Source organism: Vicugna pacos, chromosome 12, assembly GCF_048564905.1.
Source record: "Vicugna pacos chromosome 12, VicPac4, whole genome shotgun sequence".
NCBI classification, from domain to species: domain Eukaryota; kingdom Metazoa; phylum Chordata; class Mammalia; order Artiodactyla; family Camelidae; genus Vicugna; species Vicugna pacos.
In genome coordinates, this window is record NC_132998.1 from 47024987 (window position 1) to 47049529 (window position 24543).

Below are 24543 nucleotides of genomic sequence, written 5' to 3' on the forward strand. Positions count from 1 at the left end.
AATAGATATTTTCTTAGGTTGGCTTCAGGCTACATTTTGAGATGTATCTCAAAATGACTACAGAGTAGAAGACGAAACTGTTGCTAAGAGACATTGAAGTAGAAGAGGACAAAATGGAAATATTTTAAGAACTGTAGGCTAAGAACCACACTGTCAGCATATCAGCAGTGCCCTTCACTATAAAATGGTTGACATAACCATTAGATTATTAGCAGTGACAATTCTTTCCTAGGAAACTCAAGTATGTTTGATTCCAGGTACATGTACTTTCAGAACCACTTCATTGGCTTTCATGATTTATGTAAAGAAATTATAAAAAAAAATAGGAAAAGAACATGGTTTAGCAGTACACCTGCAGTGCTACACTGTAATACCATATTGCATGAGAGGTAGAAGCAACTTCTAGAATTGAAATGGTTCATTCCCTATAGGTAAAGGTCTTGAGATAGAACACAAACCTATTGGACAGATTTATTTAATAAGTGGATGAATTTATAAGAGTGAATAGTCGTTCTGTATGATTTTAGTATTGGAGACCTATTGCGGTCAACTTCTCAGGGATAAAGATGCAAACAGCAGAATGAAGTTCATGACAAAGACTCATTCTGTAACAGTATTTCTCCTGTATACAGTGAGAATCATGTAAACGGCGCTTTTTCAGAAATCCAATACTTCAGTAACATGGGACTTCCAGTAACGATTAGTGAGATAATTTAATCACCTCCAATTTACTGCAGAGAATTCTGTTTATGCTTAGAGAAAGGGTGTTAGGAATAACTGGGACCGGAGATGCAATTTGATTGGTTAATGAAGAGTCTAAGACTGATAATTGAATTGGATGGAATTCATTAGTTAGGACATTCAAGCAGATACTCGACAACCCCAATTATGTCCTCTAACATATGTAATCGTCACAATGCGATATATGTACTTCATGGTTGAATGAGGCATATATGAAAGAGTGAGGCGCAGTCCGGCGCAAAGAGACATCGGCCCGAGACAGATGCCAGCCTCCGCGCCCAGCCCTCACCCCTTGCTAACAGCATCTGTATAGCAGGGCACAAAAGCACAGAGGCAGATGCCACGGCATATTCTTTTAGAATGCAAGGCTGCTCAAGATCATCTATGGATAACGAAGCATGACAACTTTGGATTTGATGAAGCACAAAACGCGAGTGGGAGAAAGCAAAACTGTGACGGAAGAGGCTAGTACCCCGCCAACTAAACTAGCACAGCAAGAGCATTAATACAAGTAATAATTTCAAAAGATATGACAGATACTAATACTTGCTTTACTATCATAAAAACCCTAGTTTTGAAGTCGGAGATACAGTCCTGGAATCTTCCGCACAAATCCATTCCCCTCAACCCCTCACCCACGCCGCATCACAAGATATGTATGTGAGGGGACGAGGGGATGATCATCAACAAAATATGTCAACGTTTGTTTTTTCCCCAAATACCTCGATTAGAGAGTCGCAGTCCAATTTCCAGGAACGAAGCAATGGGCAAGTGAATGGTCTTCCCAAATCCAGGCGACTGTCACGCTCTTAACTAGTTCTTGTTTTCCTGTTTTTCCTTGAGAGAGAATAACAGAAAAAAAAATGCATAAAAATTCTGGCCTGCAACTCTACACTCGCCCTTGCTACTAACTGGGTATACAGACACTTGCTTCTGCCGTCCATTCATTATCCACATCCTGCTCTACTTCATCAATTCCTGGTTGCACTAGGTGCTCCAGGGTAAGAAGCAATAGGTATGAAACATGAGAACATAAAGAAAAATCTAGAAGAATAAATGTTCCAAGAAAGCAACTTCTTCGTATTTCTTCCAACATACCCTGTTCCATGGCATTGCTCTCTAGGGAAGCGGCATGCGCCACCACAGAAGGGCCCCAGAGGAATTCCCACCCACAGGGAATCATCTCTAAGCAGTTCACACTTTGTTTTGCTAACAAGATGCCTCGTTAGGATACCGGAGTGCTAGCCTTCACTGACAATGTTACCCCCACCTTTTGGAATTATTGAAAAGCCAACTGAGTCTATTTTGACTTGTGCATCTCTTTGTAAGCAACAGCAGCTGCAGCAGTGCTGATAGAAAGGAAAGGCACTGCTATTTACCCACGAAGGACATTGAAATACTGCATGTAGGAAAGCATCCGAGTTGTGGAGGAGCGTTATCAAATATTTTAATAGCTCCCTTCCTTGCTTGCTTCTTTTGTCCTTTGCTCTTCCCTACTTTCTTTTCTACCTTTTTTTTGTCCTTCCTCTTAATCTTTCTGTTTATTTTATTTTTAAAATTTTATTTTTTATTGAGTTGTAGCTGATTTATAATGTTTCAGGTGTACAGCAAAGTGATTCAAATAGACATATACATACATATACATAGATACGTATTTTCTTTCAGATTATTTTCCCTTACAGCTCATTACAAGAAATTAAATATAGTTCCCTGTGCTATTCAGTAGAGCCTTGTTGTTTATCGCTTTTATATATAGTAATGTGTGCCTGTTATATACTCTTTATTTTGTTTATCTATTCTCTGATGCGGAGCAACCTATCTTATATTTGACATTTTTAAACAATGACTGTAGAATATGAAACCTCTGAAAACTAAGTAAAGTGGCATAATTCATTTGCAAATGTACAAACACACAGGGGGAAACTGTAAGTTATCAGCTCCATCTTGTAGCTCCAATTAAGAAGGGAAGCTTTGCGGATTCCAGTGGCTCTGATACTAATCAGACCATTCTGCTCTCTTCCAGTTTGAGTTTCCGTTCTCCAGAGGAAGCTAACACGGCAACACCCTGTTATCTGAGGATTCAAGTTCTCCTACTACAAGATAAACGAACACACAATCCCCTGCAGCTTTCATTATATTCTGAGTAGGATTTTATAGTTCCTCTGCAATTATTCAGGAGTCCTCTTTGCCAACTAATGGACCAGAATCATTCTGGCATAAATCCACCTCGGAAAATCTTCTGAGGGTTTATGGGTTTGGGAAAACCTTAGTTGTTGGTTTAAAGGAACAGATGCTGCATAAGAGAACTTCATCTTGCCTGGCTGCAACAGACAAGGGATGGTGGACTCTAGCTCGGTCTGCTTCCATTATAAGTACTTATTTACAATCTATGATTCATTTAATGAATATTAATTGAGTGTCTGTGGTGGATTTTTTTTTTTTTGGCTGGTCAGGTCTTGGGGATAAATATGAGAAAAGTTGGAGAGACAGAGATGAAAAACTGGAGAGACAGATAAGGAAATAAAATATTACAACAGATGGCGAAGTGGCACAGTGGAGATTTGAGGAATGGCAGGCACTGAAGATGGATCCTTCCCATCCTTGAGGAGAATTCAAAGTTCTCGTGTGAAAGAAGCAGAGAACATCACCAGCCCTGTGTGTTTATATGCGTATGTGTTTGTGCCTTTCACACACACAGGAGGTGAGGCGATCAAACAATAAATTCCTGAGCTGTCTTGCTCCCTGGGATTATTTAATGGTTTTCACAATTGTAGCTTCTTTCCAACAACAATTCCAAGCATAAAATGACTTTTCCCACCAGAAAGCGTTAAAAACCTTTCTCCCATGGCTACAGGTCCCAGAAAGTATGTGATTTCTCAGGGCACAGCCCCCAGAGTCATTTTCTAAATGGCGGTGAGAATACATGAGTTGGTAATATACACCCATTTTGGAAGCCAAATAGCAAAGATTAAAAACCATCTGTCATTGGGACTATGAGCCTACAAGCAGGCAGTAGACTTCCAGCAGAGTCTGGCGCAGGAACAGTATGTAACACAGCTTTAGAAACAAAAGATTCAACTAGAATCATTCTGCTCAGTCACGTGGTTTGAAGGACATTACCAGCTCCCACCAGGACCACTTTACAATGTGTTACATAAAACCATGTGTTGTAAACTTCGGACATTCCTTCTCTCAGCAACAATTTTCTCAATGCTTATTTGTGTCAGGCAGGGTGTGAGACACTGAAAATTCCTCAGCAAAGGAGATAGACAGCTGCCTCTAGCGCCCACCTCACCTCACTCCACAGAGCTTGCAGGTCATGAAGGAGACAGAGGGTAAGGACACACACAGAGTATGTGTCATACATACTTAACATTGTAGTACGTTCCCAAAAGGACAGGTAAAGATGCTAGGAGAATGAGGCCTGCGGAGTCTCACCCAGAATTGGCTTCCTGGCAGAAATCACATTTAGGAATTAGCTGGATATAGAGAAAGGGTGGGGTCAAGGGGAAGATTCACTGTGGAACAGTGTATGTGTATAGTCCTGAGGCAGAAGGGAGCTTCCTATGTTTAAGGAACAAGGACAACCGAACAAAAAGTCAATGTGGTTGTAATGTCATGAGTATGGAGAAGCAAGATGGGTGTCAGCATTGGAGGCCGGCTTGGGGCGGCCGTTTCTAATGGTTCCAGGTGTGGGAACCATGGGAAACCACTGAAGCATCAAAGCCCCTCAGTTACTCTTTGGATTATAGATTGGGGTGGGGATATTTAACACAATGAGAAAATTTTCTTTTACTTATTCTTGGGAGTGAAATTTATTGTATTCATTTAAACATTAATTTTCTAACTCCCCGATGTTTAAGGTTTACTTGATGAGGTTTGGGGTTACTTGTTCTCTTAACTTCTAAGTTATGCTGCATTTTACTTCCTCGTCCTTATCATTTCTCTACATAGATGCTTTCTTCCTCTCACCATCACCACCTCTTAAAAACCTGTCAGAGCCAGAGTATTTTTCGGTTTGGTTGACTGATGCCTATTTAGTGCTTCAAACACCATTCGGCAGAAAATAGTAGTAACTCAACAAAGACACCTTGAAATGTATGAATCATTTAGAAAACTGTCTGCTGTCTGCAATGCAGCCATCATTAAATGTTATATTTCTCACTACGTTACTTTCATGGGAGGTCAACTTTCCTTGGTAAAGTGGAGCATATTAGACTAATAAAATGTGCTCCTGGTGATTAAAGAACAGTATTTATAGTTGTAGCTCATGGAAAAGGTATACATAAACCAATTTGGGCAAAGCACATGTATAAAAAAATAAAAGATAAGGAAGTTAACTTGAAAGCAAAACACATTTTTTCCTAATGGATTTCTCTTAGACTTTAGGTTCAATAATTTTACAATAAAATGCAGTCATTTTCCAGCAAATTCTCTTGATATTTTCACAAAACTCTAAATCCTTTAGTTATTATCAATTTAGAGATGGGTACAGATACAGGACTCTTTGTACAATTCATTTGACAGGCGAACTTAGAGGAATGTACCATTAACCAAATGTATATGCTTCAAATTTTGTCAGACCAAGATTATATTTTTATAATACAGAATTCATAAAAAGCTCATAGACAAAATAAAATATCTAATAAGCCAGGAATTTTAATAGAATGTTTCCACAGAGTGAGATTTTTAATTAACAATTATTTTCTTCCATTGAACACATGTACTATAAATTTTAACTGGGTTAGATATAAATTGTTTTAAAGACCAAATAGCTTAAATAATCTAGAGGAATGTGTCTAAAGTTTTCCAAAAACAACTGCCAAAGGTTATTTGCTTATGACGTCCTTACTTTTTACTTAGGTATGTTCATTTTTTATTGTGTAATTTTTAAAAAACTAACTTGAGTACTGCTTTAATATGGAAAACTGACATTACAGTAGTCAGAGTAAGTTTAAAGATTCAGTGAACCTTGATCAAGAAAATATAAAAGATTAGTTTACAATGCATTACCTCAGGTTTTTCATCTGATGTATAAGTAAATCAGAGACAATATGCTAGCAGAATTACCCGAAACATGAAAATTGAAAGAAAAATGACATTTGAATATTCCTTATGCCAAGACGCCCTATAAAATAACTATGTAAGAAGAATTTTGTTTGCAACATGCAAAGGCAAAAAGTAGAGGAGAAAGTAAGACTCTTACTTACACCATTCAAAAAAATTTTCCCTCTTAAAAAAATAATTTAAGACAAAATGTTTGCAAATGGTATTAGAAACACAGAATGCAAAAGTACTTTAAGAATTACTAGTACTAGTCCTTGGTTTTATTACCTATTGGTAGAGACCAAAGCTCCAAGAAGACAGCAAACCCCCTGAAGTATTATGTGAAATTGTATGCATTCATGTATTTGTGCCTTTTCGCTAGATTCTCTAAAGGGGTCAATGACTGCCCTCCTTGATAAAATGTTCAGAAATGGAAATTCACTTGCCCAAGTTCTCACAGACTATCAGAAGCAGAGCAGAAGCTGTCATTCATGTCTTTTGATTCTCAGTCCAGTGAATTAAAAGTACCTTTTTCATTACAGACTTCATATTTCCTTGCTACAATGCATAGTCCAACATAACACTTGACTTCTAGAAATACAATGCTAAAATAGCATAAAATACTTATTTTTCTAAGTTTTTGCTTTACTATTAGAAGTAAAATTTCTTCGGATTTTTTTTTAAAACAAACAAACAAATGCCAGGGAGAAATCCTTTCATATATTAGTCTGTGTGAGATGAAAGCCACAGAGAATTTTATATAATTCTTCTTTGTAAATTGATCAGACAAAGAGAGTTTTAAGAACTTGGCTCTCTTGTCTGATTTAATCCACAAAACAATGCGTCTACTTTCATCTTTTTTTCTTTATTTCTAAAACCTCAACGTAGAATACACAGTGGATTTTAACAACCTGTTTTGGTTCAAGTGATTGCTTTCAGTTTCTCTAGTCCTTTGTTAGTGAGGACAAATGAATATATTTATTTTTTCTTTTGTAAATATATTTTCAAGTTTCATATTCAGTTATTTAAAAGAGGTTTGGACTTCTCTATAAGATAAATTTAGTTAGGAAAGGAATCTAGTCTACAGATTTGCTCCAACTGGCCATCCTGCACATGATCTATTTTTCTTACACCATGATCTATTGACCACTGTTAGTGGTTATGTTAAATTACTAGGTATCAGAGTGACACTAGCAACACTTGACCGCTGTGGGAATTTAGGTGTACCTAGATGAGCACCGACATGCTCTTCAATTTTCTTGAGTTGCTTGTTTCAAAAGGTACTCTTTATCCTTTGAAAAATGTATTAAATTTATTAACATTTGTGCTATTTAAGACATGTGAACTTCCAAATAGTTTAAAATAATATTTATATTGTTATATTTATAACTATTACTACTTTATTCTAAGTCCAATTTAAGAAAAAAACAAATGAAATTGAAGTGAAAAAATGAGTCCTGTATGGAAAAAAAGCTTTTCTTGAGTCATATTTACTCTAAAGGACTGAACTGATTTTTCCCAGACTTATTTTTTGGTTGTTGTATTGGATTCTGTCTTCAGCACTTCCTAGCTATAACCCCCATTCCATCATCTAAAAAAATGAATATAAAATTGTCCAGTAGTGCTACTGTAAGGACTGGATAACTTAATTCCATTGAAATGTTAGTACATAATAAGCCCTGCTGGGTTGGCTAGTCTTAACATCACTATTACTAACCTAATTATTCTTTTCAGTATCATTAACACAATTTCAAATTAACACCACAACAGCCTAAAGGTTCCCATTCTTGAATACTGAAAGTACATACAATTATCATATATTGGAGTGTACATCAGTGTACTGATTATTATTTTTAGTTTTTCATGCACATTTTTTCCTTATCTTGACTCTTAAGTCTCTTAAGGGAAAGAACTGTCTTATTAATTCATCTTTTCCTTTTTCTTGTCATCTCTTCTTTCTTCTCTCATCAACATATATTTATAGAGCACCTACTTTGTGCTGTGCACTTTTGTAGGTCTGAAATTAAAGAGACAAACAAGATAAAGTCTCTGCCTTCATGTTGCTTAAGTTCTTGTAAAACTCAATTGAAATTCTGTTACTATTACTGTACTTGCTAAATTCAATACAAGTGCCAATGTTGGAGTGCCAAATAGAAAAATAAAGACACAAACAAAATACATATACAGTAAATACTTTAGAAAATATATTTAAAATGCAAGAAATTGTAAGAGATGTAAACTCTAATCAAAAGGCAACAAAATCATGAAAAATTAACGATAATGAAGGAAGAGTATACTGACCTTGTTTGCATGGCTCTGTAGTATTACCAAATAAACAAGTTCAAGGTTTTCATGTAAATAAGCACTAAATAAACCAGGTTATAGCTAAGTTGCAATAAAAAAAATTTGTAATTTAAAAAGAAGCTTTCAACTTTGATGAGAAAAGTCCCTATCAATTAAAAAATATATAAATTGTAAAAAAAATATTTTGTTGGTATGGTGTATATGGTATAACAGTTATTTTGAACAAAATATTTAGTCCTACATTTTTATACACATTGTCAGTGCTGGAAGAACCCAGGTATGAGAAAACCCAGATATAAGCAAGTATAATGCAATAGAATAGGGAAGTCTCTATTGAAATAACTTGTTCATGTAACAATGAACCACAAACTTATGATTCTAAATTTCATAAATTACCTATTCTTTTTAAAAAATGACATATATTTTATGGGAAATAAGAAGATAACATCAATAGAAGACAACTGTATCAATTTCAATTGAAAAATTAAGTTAACATTTTACCTGTTTCTGAAATCAGATGTAAAAGCAAATAATTTACAAAACTTAAATCTACCCAAGAATCACTAGCATTCTAAGTCCATCAGTTACATTGGAGAAGGGCAGACTGGGATGTTTATTTTTTAGTTCCTAGAATTATTTTACATTTCTAAAAGCATTGTGAACTAAAGAGAACCACTCAAAAAACTGAAGTTAGAAATTTTATAAAGTTTATAAACAAGCCCAATTAATGACTGAACCATTATTCATGATATACAGGTACAATTTTAGAATAACTGAAAAGAATCAAATTACCTTAATTCTTTTCATGTTCTTTAAACTATGTACATATGAATCAGTGAAATATGTTTACGTTGGAAACTCTTAGAACTTTAGGCACTGTAAAGTAAGAAAATGTATATAATTAGTTAAACCTACTATGTCAGAATATACCTATTTCAAACTAAACTATTGTACTCAATACAGTGTCCTGTATGAAGAGATAAACCATCAGTATATATTGGTAGAGAATCTTGGATAATGAAGTTATCTAGCGATGTCTTTGATCTGCAGACCTCGGGTTACTGGTGTATTGCTGAAGGTAGTTGGTAGCAAATCACGTATCAAGTCTTTTCTATCCTGTGAAGGTGATTATACTATTAGCCCCGTCTCCAACCTCATTTCTCCACACTCCCTGCAGGTTTTACCGCACAGTCAAGTCAAACATCTGGAGGAAGTCAAGCTACTCCCTTCAGCCCCCGCTTGACTTGCTCCTGTTTCAGTTCCTCACCGTGGCCCGAAAGCCTTTTCTGTCCTCACGGGCCTTCCTCATCTCTGTCTTCCTCAGTCTGCTCCGGACTCACTGGCCATACCTCCAGCTCAGCAAACCACGGTTCTATCCAGGTTTGTTTTATTCCTCGACCCCTTCCAGGGCCTCGTCTCTCTACCACTGATGATCTTTTCCTGCACATGTGTGTGGCTCCTCCCCTCACTTTATTCCAGCCAGTCTTTTATCAAATGTCACCTTTGTAGGGAAGTCTCCCACGGCCACTGTGCCCATTCCCCATATTTACTTTCTTTATAACACTTAGCAAGACCTGGTATCACAGACTTTATTTGCCCATTTGTTGATTTTTGTCTCCCTCTGGCCACAGTGCATGAATGCAGACATTTCTGTCTTGTTCATGCCCATGATTCCAGCACCGTGGATAGTACCTGGCCTATATGGGCAATCTATAAACATCTGTTGAATGAATGAGTTCTTCCTGTTTCAGCTGAGATATTTTGTCTACCAAAATATTACTGAGTCCTACATTGGCATAGTTTCCTTAAAGTCTAGTTTAAGTGTCTGACCTAATCATCTGAGTCCATCCTGCACTATGCGTGACACAGATGAGGCAAGTCCTTAGTTATCTTTTAGGTAATGTATAAAGTGAAGGTCCTGTCCTTTCAGAATTCAGAGTAAATTAAGAGATGATATGACTTATTGCTTCCAAATCGGTTATAAATATACATGGAAGACTCTCAGATTCAAAGATGAAATTTTCAGTGAAATAGTACAGAATATACATCCTCTTGAATTAACTTCATCCTGTTTCCTTGGGCATTGTCTATAAAATGTTCCGTGATCCCGCTGTACATTTCAGAGATTCCAAAATTTATTTTGGGGTGTTGCAGTTAGAAGTATAGATCCTTGTGAGAATCTCACGACTCTTCCCATAAAAATTTACATACACTCAAAATATTGTTTATGCTTTTAAGAGATCAAAACCAACCTCAAGCCGCAAATAGACTCCTACTCTACTGACCTTAAGAATCTTTATTCTTTTTCTTCTCTATTTTTTTCTCCTAGTTTATGAACAAGTTCATTTTTCTCCATGCTAAGCCAAAATATTAATTCCACATCGCCTACCTTTTAAATTATATACTCACTTTTCTCTTCCCAACTATGAAATTTTCATAGTGAATGTTTCTATATTCACTTGAAAATACCTATTAAATCTTCAGCAATCTGGCTTCCTTATTCATTAAACTCATCAGGCATCTCACGGCTGTCAAATCCAACACCTAATTGTCAATTTTCAACGCCTCTACGTTATTTAGATTGCTAAGCACCATTTCACCATCTCACTACATCAGTTCTGTATCAGTTCCCATACTTTTCAGTTTTTGTAGTTCTGTGTTTTATTGTTGTTTCTTTTTCTGCTTCCTTTTAACTATATGCTAGACCCAAATTTCTTCCTGATGGCTATCTCCTTATAGATGTCCTATTGGTATGTCAAACCTACAAACCTTAAATGAAATGTCACACATGTCCCTTACAGCTTTTTCTTATTTTGTGTTCCTTTGCTTGGTATCTGATAAGAAAACTGAAATTCATCTTTGACTTCCCCTAATTTCCACTCCCCCATCCGATTAAGTGTCACATATTATTGATTGTTGCCCTGAAATTCCTCCCCTTCTAGTCTATCAGTCCACTGACTAATCCAGGCTCTTATCATGTTATTGCCTATATGTGCTTTAGTTTCATAATGGGTGTGTGTCTTCCCTTAATATCCTGCCACTCCATTCAAAGCTCCACAGAGCTCTGCCCTCTAGCCTGGCTCTTTATTCTACCAAAACCTTCAGTTGATGGCATACAGGTCTGCTTTGGCCATGAGATTATTAACTCCTCAAGGGCAGGAATGATATTTTAGCCTCTTTTACACCCTCCATAGAGTCACCTTGCCTACACTATGCACTTAATAAATGTTTGTTAAATTGAGCATAAGGTGTGTCAGAAAATATGTCAGCCTTTTGCTAGGCTGGCTAAGATGCCACTTTCCACTGCGACCAAAGAAATTAAAACTGCATGATTGTCCTTTAATAGTTTATGCTCAAATATTAGCTAATATTTTTATTTATCATCCTTGATACCTAGTTTTTGAAGGAATTATTCAATAATATACTGGAAGAATTAAGGAGAGTAGAAGCATATATTGACTTCATAGTCATATGTAATTCAGAACAGTGATTATTTCACTTAAATTTCTCTCAATAGTTATTTGCAAGACGAGGCTTATATGAATATTAATTATTTGAATGTTCTATATATGTAAAAAGAACCTAAGGGAGTAAGTACTTTCTCCAATATTATACCAAAAAGATACAATAACAGGGAATTAAATCACAACCTTGAGTTTTTCAATCATACCTTTGGATTCTGTCTAAGGCTCTGTAAGTACATAGATGATTTACCTTGTCAATGTTTTAATTCTGATTTATCTGAAATAAGTGATATGATAGAACATTTGACGTATTTATTGTAAAAAGCTAAAACTGTGGTGTAAGAGGAGACTACTCTCTCCAGATTGCTAGGCAAAATTAGTTAGCAAGGTAGTATAGTAGAAAAATTATAGGTCCTTAGAATTAGATAGACTTGGAATTCAATTTCAACTTTAACATGTACCAGCTCAGGAATCTTAAGAAAATTGTTCCAACTCCAGTGTTTTCTCACCTTTACATTGGTGATAATGACACCAGTCTTAGTGTTATGGGATAGGATGAGATGAAGTATGACAAATGAATGATTAAAATATATACATGTTTTGTGCTCAGCAAATACAGTCCTGTCCCAATTCTCTGTCTTCTAACAGAACATAAAGTAGACACAGTAAAAAATGTAAATTCTGAGTTAGTAAATTAGGGTTCATTATATTAATTTATCCAAGAATATTTATTGGTGATCTCCCAGGTTCCAGGAAACATGGTATCTTAGGCAATAGACTCTCACATAAGGGGCTTGAAGAGCAATATTGGTCCGAGTGTCAGCTCCAGAACGTATACTGTGTGATCACTGGCAAGTGGCTGACCCCTATTTCTCACTTGTGAAACACTCAGAAGGTTGGTAACTGAAGTCATGTTCAATTTACCCGGTATCCATCTCAAAGATGTTAAATGTTACTAGGACTAGATGTAGATTTGAGAGGGAAACACTAACTTGATTTGGATTTAAATATCTGGTATTTGAAATACCAAGAGGTCAACCAAGCACAGAAATCTGGCAGGATCTCCAGGAGAGCAGGGGTTGGGTTTCATTTGCTCAGTATTGTATCTCCTTGCTCATGCTATCTGCTCAATCAGCAATAACAACACTGACAACAAGGTATCTAATAAAACACTTATTATGTGTCAGGTTCTAGTCCAAGAATTTTATATATGGAGTTAACCTTCACAATCATATTACGGAGTATGCATTTTCCACGTTTTCACAAGAGAAATTGAGGCATGAAGATATTAAATAACTTGTACAAGGTCACATAAGCAGTAAGTAAAGCTGACGTTTACATCCAAGCTCTTTGGCTTCAAAACCCAGGCTCTTAACTACCCTTATTTGCAAAACTAGGGGATAAAGAACAAATTGAGGAGTTGAGGAGAGAGATCTGAGACCATGTAGAGGGGAAAACAGAAGCTAAGGGAAGAGCTGAAATTCCCAGGAACATATAAAGAGTGAGATGAGAAAATCACTGAGTGTCCTTGAACAACACCAACATGTAGCACAGATCCCAGAGGTCCCTGGATATCAGGCAAGGTCTTTGGGCTTTTTTCCTTATACTTTATAAAATCACCAAAGAGCTGTAACTGGGTTAGTAGTGGGCAGTAACCTGATCAGAGTTGAATATTCAAAATACCAGCTGGGATGTGGTATGGTGCATACTTAACTTATACAATTATTTATTCCCAATCCAATTTAACTAAATTCATTTTTCCTCTCAGGCAATTCTTTTTAAAAAATTGAATTACATCTTGCTTTTAGAATATCCTATATAGATTAGGTCTGAGAACACGCATAGAGCAACTCCTCCCTTCTTTGCCCCCCAAAGACTCATATATACACTCAACACATACTCCAGTCTCTTTGCAAAGTTGTCATACTTGGCTGATGTAATATTTAGGTCATCAACTTGAGCTAGTTTTCTAGTAGCGATGTTCAGGTTTTATGAATCATTTATAGGCTACCTGGGGTAAGCTTGCTTGGAAAAAAATAAAGGTAATTGACCTATGGAGTGATAATTTTAATTATAATACCCGAAAAAGAATGCTATCAAGTGATTACCGTGGGGGGGGGGCATTGTTCTAAATACTTTATCTCTTATTGTAATTTAATCTTTGTAGCAATTTTATGAGATAATTCCCTAAGTTAGCTAAGTGACCCAAGTTCCTGCAAAGACTATACCAGCACAGTCAGACAGTTTGAAGGAAGCAAAACAAAATCAAACTAATGTAGCTTAAACACAAGCCCCCCCCACACACACACAAAAATCCTATAAAAAAACACAATCCAGTACTTTCATCTCAATACACTTTAGTTAGAAGAGATGATGTGATCTTAAAATTTAACACTATAGGAGTGTAACAATATTACATTTGGTCCCTGTAGGAACATAGGAGTGGTTGAGTAACATATGTGTCAAAAGGTTTTACCATGAAGTTGCTAAAGTATAGCATCAGGTAGGTAGTAAATGATTATGTTCCCTTACCCACGTATGACCCATCAAGCAGAAGAGAAGAGGATGCAGTGTTGAACAGTTATTCCAGTTCAGTTACACAGCTTACATCTTCTGGAAGGATGATCATTTTATCCTGTGCCAAGCATCCTTCTGCATAAATAGTTTTCAAGCTGCCATTAGTAATGCGTGAGAACGGCTCACCATTTCAGCAATGCCTACCACTACCTTCTTATTTTTCTTCTCTGACGTACTGCTTGTGATTCAGAAAAGAGGGGACTGCTACACCAGACAGGGTTGCAAAGAGAGTATCTCCATTTGAAAAAAGACAAAGAGGATGTAATCAACCTCTATGAAGACATGAAAGCAGTCTATTGGGTCAACATGAACTTGCTCATAGAAATCCTGAATCACTAGTTCAGGGAGTAATAACTGCTTAAAGCTTAAAATAGCAAACTAAGGACAACAGTAGAATACTAAATATTCCAAAAAATGGGACTTGGATAGAGAAATGCACACTTCAGAGAGGTAGAATGAAAAGTACGTTTAAAGATAACTTTAGGTAATTAGTGGATGTCAGATCCATACTGGGCTACTAAAAATAGAATTGCAATAGTTGTGTATTGCTTTTTGCCTCCACGCTCTGTGTTCCTTGGCCACTATGTGGGCACAGACCACGAGCTACTAGAAATTATTATAGTTCAAGTACATGATGTTTTTAGTTCTACAGGGAAAACCATGGCAGGCCCTTCTTTAAAACGTTTAGCTAGCTTATTTTTTCTCAGTTGGAATTCTTCAAAGGGGGTTCCTCATTTCTACTCACATCTCTCAAAAGCCATCCTTAAAGAGAATCACTTCTGTGTCCCCCAGAGCATCCCATGAACCTCTCTTAATGTGACGCTAATGTCCTAGTCTGCACTAGCCTCTCTGCTTGCTGGTTTTTTCCAATAGACTGTGCTGTCCCAGGCAGGGAGCCTATTAATACACCTGTCCATTTCACCTATGTCCACCAAGTGATTTCACTATTTGCTACAGGACCTAACTTCTTTTTTCAAATGAAGAACTATGAGAAAAACTGGTTCAGAAAGGTGTTTCTATTTTCCAATTATTAAATATATTTACCTATTCACTCAAGAAATGAGCATTGACTTTCCAGATCACTGTATTGCCAGATTCTGTGTATATTTAAATGACAGCAGAAAATATTTTGAAAATTCCTCAGATTTATGCCATTCCTTAAAGTGTTTGTTAAGAGAAACTCCGGAAAGACTAAAATTTCAAAAAAAAAAAAAAAAAAAAACTTGAACAAAATCAAACCGGGTGAAAACAGAAACTCTTAAAATTTCCTAATTTACCTTCTTTTATTTTCTTCTATGACAAGCAAAAATCCCAACAAAGCGTGTAAATAGCAAAGTTGACTTTCTAATTGTTTCTTTACTAAGATATTAGCCACTAGAATGTAAAATTAAGTATATATAAAATGTCTTCCTTGGAGAATTGCTTGTTTAGGTCTTCTGCCTATTTTTGGATTGGGTTGTTTGTTTTTCTTATTAAGTCGTATGAGCTGTTTATATATTCTGGAAATTAAGCCTCTGTCAGTCTCATCTTTTGCGAATATTTTCTCCCATTCCATAGGTGGTTGTTTTGTTTTGTTTATGGTTTCCTTTGTTGTGCAGAAGATTATAAGTTTAATTAGGTCCCATTTGTTACCAGGGAGGAGGGGAAGAGGGTGGCGAAGGGATAAATTGGGAGTTCAAGATTTGCAGATACTAATATATATATAATAGATAAACAACAAGCTCATACTATACCACACAGGGAATTACATTTAGTATCCTGTAGTAACTTACGGTGAAAAAAGAAAAGGAAAACGAATATAGTTATGTTCCTTTACAACTAAAGCGTTGTGCTGTACACCAGAAATAGACACAACATTGTAAACTGACTATACTTCAATAAATATATAAAGAGAGAGGTTTCTTAATTATTTAAATCACTTTGAAATATGTGCCATTTTTAAACCACTCCGGAATACAGTTCTTAACTTGAGCTTTGTATGGTTTTTCAAAATCACCAGTAGTGTCTTTGTTTCTTGAATTCTTTGGTTCAAACTCTAGAACCACGTTCGTCAGAAACAGAATCAGTTCATGTGGCCTCCCTGATCACAGTGCAGCATTCAAATGCACTTACAGGTCCCAAGGACATGAAAGCATCTCTAACTGTTATCTTACTTCCTCCCTGGCTCATATAGCTGGCATCACAACGGTTTTTACTAGTCTGAAACAGACTAGAACTCAGCGGTACTGTGATGGGCACACATTTTCTTAAAAAGCCCTGACACGTTGTTCTGTAGTAAGAACCAGAACCTATATGTTTGATTGATTGCTTCTTGCAAGGGGCCTATTGTAAGAATCATCCATCAGAATCATGCATCCATTAACCTCTCTCTTTTGTGTTCATACAGAAAAGTCCTTCTGATGGCATATACGCTTGTTTACATTTTAAGGCAGCACGAACAATGTGTTCATAGTAACAGATTGGGACAGAAGGATGAAAGGACGTTTGAGGCATAATCAAATCAGGATTTTTATGTAAAGAAGCGTTCTGATGACAATCACTCTTAAGTAAGATTATAATTTTAATAACTTCAAGCAAGCATCTTAGAATATTGCCTTTGTAGCTACATATATTATTCCAAATCACTTTTTAGCATATATATTTAATAAGAGAATCTTTCTTCCAGTTGATTCAATACTTTGGAACAGTGGTTAAACTCCAGGAAATAGAGCTTATTCTAAACAATATACATAGCCTTCTATCAGTTCATAAAAGAAAGTAACTTAAAATGTCAAATAATTTGCTGAAAAAATTGAGAGACTAAAATTTTAAATTAGTGCAAGAATAAACATTTACATATAAAATAATTTCACACACATTATATGCAACAGACTCTTAGGTCCTATAAATGTTCTTCTCAATAGATACTAAATGAGTCGAGTGTTTTTCACACTGGCACAAAAGATACAAAGTGACATTAAAGCATAGAGCACTTTCTTTAAATTATGGCTGCAAGTAATAAAAAGCAATCACTGGGAAGAATAATATATATTGTTTTGAACAGTCTTCGGTAAGTGCCTGGACATGCCTGGTAGGGATCCGTAAGAATTACAACACTGGACTGTAGAGACAGAAAAATGCAAACAAAAATGTAGCAAGGAAGTGATCAATGAGCTTCTGCTGTGTTTAGATTTAAATCAAAAAGAGAAATTTGAAGTTATTTGTTGATTACTTGGTTTCTAAGGGATGGTGCTTGTTTGTATGCAGTGGTTTTGTTGTGGTTTGGAACTCCTGGGCCTCAGAAGCAACATCCCTTTATTAAAGGGTACTTGGAAAAGGGAGATAAAACTTTATCTCTAACTTTATTCCCAAGGAAGAGGAAAAGTACGCTCAAAAATGGCCTTTCTTTTCCTTGAAAATTCCAGCTTGAACAAAATTTAAAGAGGCTGTGACCTCAAGTGAAGCTGTGTGAGGATTTAGGGGATAAGAGAGGAAATGGAGGGAAATGAAATTTCTAGGTCGTTTCAAATGATGTTTGAAAATTATCTGAATGCTAGAAGGTAAACAAAAATGTAGGTTGAGCAAACTGATTTTAAAATCTTAAGTGATTTCTTAATCCAACAATATGGTACAATGGGCACTGCTTTGCCACATTTTGTATGATTTTCATATTTATTATTTATTTGGATAGTATTATATGAAAATACTTTACAAGATGAGTGTTTTGTTATTTTTTTAATGTAAGCATGACCCTGCAAATTCATTTGCATCAAAGAAAAACTGTCCTGTATTTGGGTTGGCTCAGAGCAGTTTGACTCCAAAGAAAAGCACAGAATACAGGCTTTTCATGTAGGAAGACATGGGATCCAATTCTGGTCTCTACCCACTACTGGCTGTGTGACCATGAGCAAATTACTTAACCCTTCTGAGTCCATTTTAAAAAAAATGGGGGGAGAGGGGGTAATTAGGTTTATTTATGTATGTATTTATTTATTTGGTGAATTCGATTGATTGACTGATTTTAATGGAGGTACTGGGGATTGAACCCAGGACCTCATGCATGCCAAGCACACACTCTACCACTGGACTACACCCTCCCCTGAGTCCATTTAGATATATGATACAGTTAATAAAATCATCCCCATAGAGCCTATTCTTATTAAGTGAAATAAGTATGAAGCTCAACGCTTGAATATAGTAAGTGCTTCAGCAAGTGGCAGAATGAGGAAGCAGGAGAGGTTGCTCTAGGATATCGAGAAAGCGTTTTTCTTTAAATAGAGAAGAAAAGCCCACAGATCCTCATTAGGCAGTCTTCCCAATAATGAAGGCACACAGACACATTCTCCATTAAGCTGACAAGTGAATAAGCAGATGTCTATCCACTGGTTCCCTTCAGCTGGTGGACACTTGGTAGCATCCAGTGTAGGCGACGTACAGCACCATGTCTTTGTCTAGCACTGTCTCCCTGGTCCTTTGATATAGTGGCCAGAGAACAGAGTCCATGTTTAGTCTGATGGACATTTTCATCGAAAACCATTCATCTCTTTCTAGCCAGGAAAGGCTTTGGGGCTCAGATAGGTTTTCAAATGTGCTTTTAAAAATGGGCTAAATGTGTTCAGAGAAAGGAGGCTTGTTAACGTAACTTGAAAGAAAATCACCAAACATACTGAGGAGAGAGGCAGGCCATACAGCGCGGAGAAAGGACCTAATTATGAAGTATAAGATTTGATGCGCAGAATGGATTTCAGAATAACTCCATCATCCCAGGATTCTTCTAAAAGAATCCCAGGAAGTCATCAAAAGAGGACTCCTGCTTATCAATGAAATATGGCATCATCTTAAGTAGAAATTCCATCTATCTGCAAATACAGAGCTTGCTGCAAACTTTAAGGTATTTTTTTTCTCACTTTTCACTTATTTCACTTATACTTTCAGTTTTTGAACAACTATTTTAGCTGAGTTTTTTTTTTTTTCACTTACTCTTTTGGTTTTCTAATTCAGCTGTTAGTGAAGTTGTTAGGGGAGGAGGATTTAGTAAGGTAAAAACCTGGTGGGTAAGACATTTGAAATCATATTAACCACATGTCAGCAAACGTTGATAATACACAATTCTCTGCAACAGTGGTCAATATCTATAGATCTGAGTCATGTCTAAGTGATGACTGTCCTCTAAATAAACCATATAATTCTGCCCATACCTCAACTCCTAGGGTTCCCGTCACTGTGCCTTTAGTGCAAGTCTTAAGGTCAATTTTATTATGCCTTGAAATTAAGCACAATAAAGTAGAAACTAATTCAAACAGAGTGACATCCTTTCATTCATGACTATTTGTTCACCTAACCACCGTTTGTCGAGAGCCTGCTACGTGCCAGTTATGAAGACAGAGTTCTCCTGTGGGACTACAGTACTCCACAAAGACAGTTTGATTAAGGAGATAAGAGATTACACAGTGCAAAACAGATTTACTGTTAGCAGTAGAGCAATGACTTGAAATGCTGTGTAATCATTGGTGAATAGGCTGGCTATTAAACCGACTTAAACTGGTATTAGAATTCAGCAAAAAAAATTACTCAAGAAAGCTTTTTTCAACATCATGTACTTCATGGTCTTGAACAACAACACAATCTTTGCAGGCATCTGTCATTAAGAAACAAACCAAAAATCCCTTGAACTTTCTTAGTCAGTAAACTGCAAGGCTAGGATAATATTTTCTCCATGAAAATCCAAAGGGAAATCACCATAATAGCAAATTTTGATCACAACGATAATCTGTAGTTCTGCAATTATTTTTTACTGATTAATTTATCAACTATGTAAGAGGTCAAATCTCAGTAAATCACAGCATACTCTTAGAATAAAATACTACTAAAACACAGATCCTATGCATAAATGTTCTTGCTAGTAGTTAATTTTGATAAGAAACACTTTTTTTTATTTTTTGATAGGCATCTTAAATTTAAAATCATTACCACCATTGTTTCAGGTATTTAGGACACGTCCTTTAAAGACACACAAAAAAACCTCCCTGAATCTTCCTTTCGAAACAAAAGGAGGGAGTGGGTTATTAACTCACTTAATCCTCTAGACAATTTAATAATGTAGAGGCTGTATTATCCCAGTTTAACAGGTAAGGAAACTGAGGTGCAAGTAGGTTAAATAAATAGCCTGTCATAGAAAAAACAGGTGACAGGTGGAGGAGCCAGGCTTCAAACTCAAGCAGCATGCCTCCAGTTTCTTTGTGCGCATTCCGTCAATGTTTATATTAAATTGTTCTAGGTATTTCTCAGAATGTTATTTCACACTCATTAAACACACACACACAAACACACACAAAACCAGTCACTCCCGCAGCGTCAGTGCTCCACGATCACCCAGGGACTTCCTCCCAAATTGCTCCACACCACGTTCTCATCCAGAAGAACAAGACCCAAGTTCAACAGAGTAAAGCAACTTCATTTTATCACAATTTCTCACATCACAGGCATTTCCATCCTAACTCACATACCTTGTGCTTATACCACCTCATTCTACACTGAGCAATTCATGGATTTTCAGCCAAATAAAAATATGAATCTTAATACATGCTTGACCTTGAAATTTTTAAGGACACAGAAAATGCAATTAACCTACTAGGTGACCATAGAGCAAACACTCTGTTTCAGTGTTTCTCCCTTGCCCCACCCGCCATCTTTATCTACATATACACACATAATACAACAGGAAGTAAAATGCATGGCCCCACAAAACCTTTAGGTAAAGGTCAAGGAAAGATTATTTTCTTCCTGGTCATTGCAAAGGTGTAGTTCACCGATACCAAGGCTACCAGTGATACTAAATAGACACCCATATGACCAATAAGTTTATTTCCCCCTGAGGTCCAACCAGTATTACCCCACTCAAGAGATACTGACAAAACCTGAATGCTGGGTTTGAAAAGTAACCAAGTAACACTTTTCTTATCTTCTGAATTCTGATCCTGCTGGTCATTCAGACACCGCCTTAATATGACAGATTGTCTAGCAGCTGGGCAAAACTAAATAGAGCTTCTAAATTATTGTTAAACCCTTAGAAAAGTGTATTTTTCCCTCCTCAAGTATTTCAAAATATTTTAGCAACTGTTTAACTGTCACTTTAAGTTGAAACAGTATTGAAAGGTAACAAGAAATACTGTTTTTATAGGAGAAAGGATTAAAAAAAAATCCTAGAAATGTGAAGTCATAAAATTGAAAAGAAAATCTCAAAAGGCATATGAACTCAGTGCATGCATTCACAGCTTTTCCATCTTCAAGATTCAGATAAAGATTTTAATTAGGTCCCCTGAAAACTGTTGTTAACACTAAAATAAAAATCCTGTGATCACTTTCTTTTCACAGAGCACTTAGGATACCATGCCCCAAAACAGAATTTAAATTCCTGATTAACACTGCAATAGAAGGGTAGAGAAATATAATGTAAGCCATACTGCTTTCATTTAAGTACATTTTAGCGGATAGGTCTTTTAATATTTAGCACTCATTATTATACACATAGAGATGGGTTACATATTTTATTTTTTGCCTCACATGCTAATATTTAACAAAACCCCAAATAAAAACTACTTATTTAAAGTTATTTATAATAACAAACATGCCATTATTGAAAAAAAATGCTCCAGGCCAATTATCACAGGTACAACAAACTGATGAAAACCAACTGGGTTTCACAATAAGAAAATATTTACATAAATTCTCAGTCTCTCCCTTGTATATCTTTTCCGTGTATATACCCATCATAATGATAGGGGGAGAGAGTACATATGAGACCATTTTTAATTTATCATTATTAATATCTGCTGGTCATTTTGATAATTTAATAATTAAGATACCTTCAAACATAAAATTTATGTTAAATTAATAAGTAAGCGTAATGAAAAGCTCAATAATGTGTGTTCTTTCAAGTTGGAGTACGCAAATAACGGAAGACAATATTTGATTTAATTCTGAAGCTGTCATTTGCAGAAGCCTAATTTTCATGGTCAAGGTGACTTCTGGATACACTAAGTGAATCCTTACACAGAACTGTACCGAAGAGAAAACAACATGTGTCAACCCTGTGGGTGGAGGTGACACACAATTTAAAATGTCTAATTACACGTTTCACCTTAGCTAAACACCCTGAAAGATGACATGATCTAATTGCAGATTAATGCATTATTTCTCTAAGGCTACAAATGAAGCAGCTAGAGGAAACAGCTCTCTGATTCTCTAAGTAGTCCAAGACTTCTGTTAAATGCCTTTGTTTGCCATGTAAATCTGAATAATCTATCTGCGTATCACTGACTCTAAAGTATAACTAAAATATTAGTGGACATTAAAATACCATTAAGGGTTGCTTTTGAAAATTGAATAGGTAAATATCATCCCTGATTAGGGGTGCAGAGCAAACCAGGCTAGACCTAATGAAAAATCTGATAGACTGTCTTCCCTCATTACTCCCTACTTCTCACTCCCCCTTCTCCATGCCCCAACTTCTTTTCTTCTTGCATTTTTAATGAAAAATTTAATAAGCTTTTTTCTCCTGGCAAAGTATCTTTGAGTCTTCCTAACTTCCTATTGTGGTTCGACTTTCCAAATATCATCAAAATTTGTGTTTGCTGGGCGCCTGAATTCTTTGAGATATTGCTTCCGGCGGATTACACAATTTGCCTCACTTCTCAACACAACACCTCCATTCGCTTTAAATGGAAAAAGACTCGAGGATTTGATGATAACGATCCTGTGTACACACTCATTCAGTCCATGCAGAAATGCTCTCCGAATACTTTGGAATGTGCCACACTCTGTGCTAGGAATGAAAAGATGGACACACTCCATCAAAGTACTTCTAGAAGCTCTAACAACGAAACGCGCTGGGTGAGGTACGAGTGAGCAGCACATGGGCAGTATGTGCACTGAGGAGGGTTGCTCATTTTGAGGTTACAACAGATTGAATGTTTGTGCATTCTGAATTCCTAACCACCAACGTGATGGCCCTCGGAGACGGGCTTTTGGGTAGGTGATTAGGTCATAACAGTGGAATCCACATGAATGAGATTAGTGCCCTTATGAGAGAGACCACAGAGAGCTCCCTGGCCCCATCCACCACGTGCGGACACAGTGAGAAAGCTGTCCATCTGGTAAAAATTTGTTATGGCTGTGCAAATGGACTAAGAGGTGAAATCTTAGGCTGAATGACTTTTTCAGCTCTTCTCTGTATTGTTCAGTCCTATTCTCATGCTTTTCTATTTTTTCTAACTTCCTCCAGCTTCCCAATGATTGAGCCACATAACCTGTCTTCCAGAATCATACATTCCAGCATCAATTCCTGCCACTAATCTCTATTATGTCCCTATTATGCAGTTGAAGGCTGAGGGGATGGTGATGGTGAAGACAGGCTGTTCTGCTTTCAGGGAACCTAGGCAGTGAATTAAACTGAATATGTATTTAATTGCAATTATTAAGCACTTAGCATCAAGTAAAAAAATTCTGTCTCGTGGTTTTGTCATTTAAGGTTAACTTTCCCTTTCTTTCATTTGATTCTGATTTGCTTTGTTTTTAATAGTTAGCTTAAGAAGAAGGGAAAAAAAAGAAACCTCAGGATATAGAATGTGATTCAAGAAATCTCTAGTCTCTCCTTGAGGCAAACTACAAATGTTGGTCTTTTTTCTTGATGGAGAAAGGGTTGTGTCTTCCGGAGCAAACTCATAGAGTGATGGCTCTTTCAGGGGACCAGAAGCTACAGCGTTCATTAAGCCATTGATTGATTTTTACCTGGTGAAGAAAATGAACGTAAGGAAATGTAGAAGTAGAGAGATTTTACGGGGCTAAAACCTGCGAACACTGTAGTCTAGGAACATTCCAGAATCCCCAATAAATTAATAATAGTGACAACAGTGCTTTTTGGTAAAACTGCTATACAGTATTCACGGGAACAGAGCATGAGTCATGGCATTCTGACAATCCATGCCGAAGTTGAAACGAAATGGAACTATAATTTATAGGACAATAGAACCCAAGACAGAGGCACATGTAGTCCAGATTCTTTAAATATTCTATAAATAATAGCTCAGAGAGGCACAACTGACAATGAGCAGAGGCTGGATGATGAATCACCAAGTAGTTTAAGTAAAACCCTGCCTGATTAAATGCTTTGTTTTTAAACCACCTGCATCAGTGTCTGCTGTAGCAGGACAGATCAAATTGTTCTCGGGCTTTTTTCAAAAAAAGCAGGCGGGCTGACAAATGGTAGTTTTATTATATTATGAAACTGATGCCAAACTGAAGTGCTGAGCGTTGTGTAATTTCAATTATCTGCGTTTCGGCCCAGGATTGGGTGCCAGGCGATGCCAAAGACAGGGCTGAGGCACATGATCGAGCAGCTATGGTTTGGGGTTGCTGGCTTGTAATCTCATTT

General features: G+C 36.5%; 1 protein-coding gene and 1 long non-coding RNA gene across 6 annotated transcripts in view; one reads left to right on the plus strand and one right to left on the minus strand.

Annotated features, from left to right (window-relative positions):
- The window catches only part of LOC140700242 (uncharacterized), a 332718-nt gene extending 329238 nt beyond the window's left edge, over positions 1–3480 (plus strand). The window contains exon 4 of the long non-coding RNA XR_012078604.1: positions 2765–3480. This is a non-coding gene — a long non-coding RNA (uncharacterized lncRNA). The remainder of the gene's footprint in view (positions 1–2764) is intronic.
- The window catches only part of SYT1 (synaptotagmin 1), an 898755-nt gene that overhangs the window by 367124 nt on the left and 507088 nt on the right, over positions 1–24543 (minus strand). For all 5 annotated transcript variants that reach the window (XM_072973351.1, XM_072973353.1, XM_072973352.1 and 2 more), the window contains one exon: positions 1464–1578. The gene's annotated coding sequence lies outside the window, so the exon portion shown is untranslated. The remainder of the gene's footprint in view (positions 1–1463; positions 1579–24543) is intronic.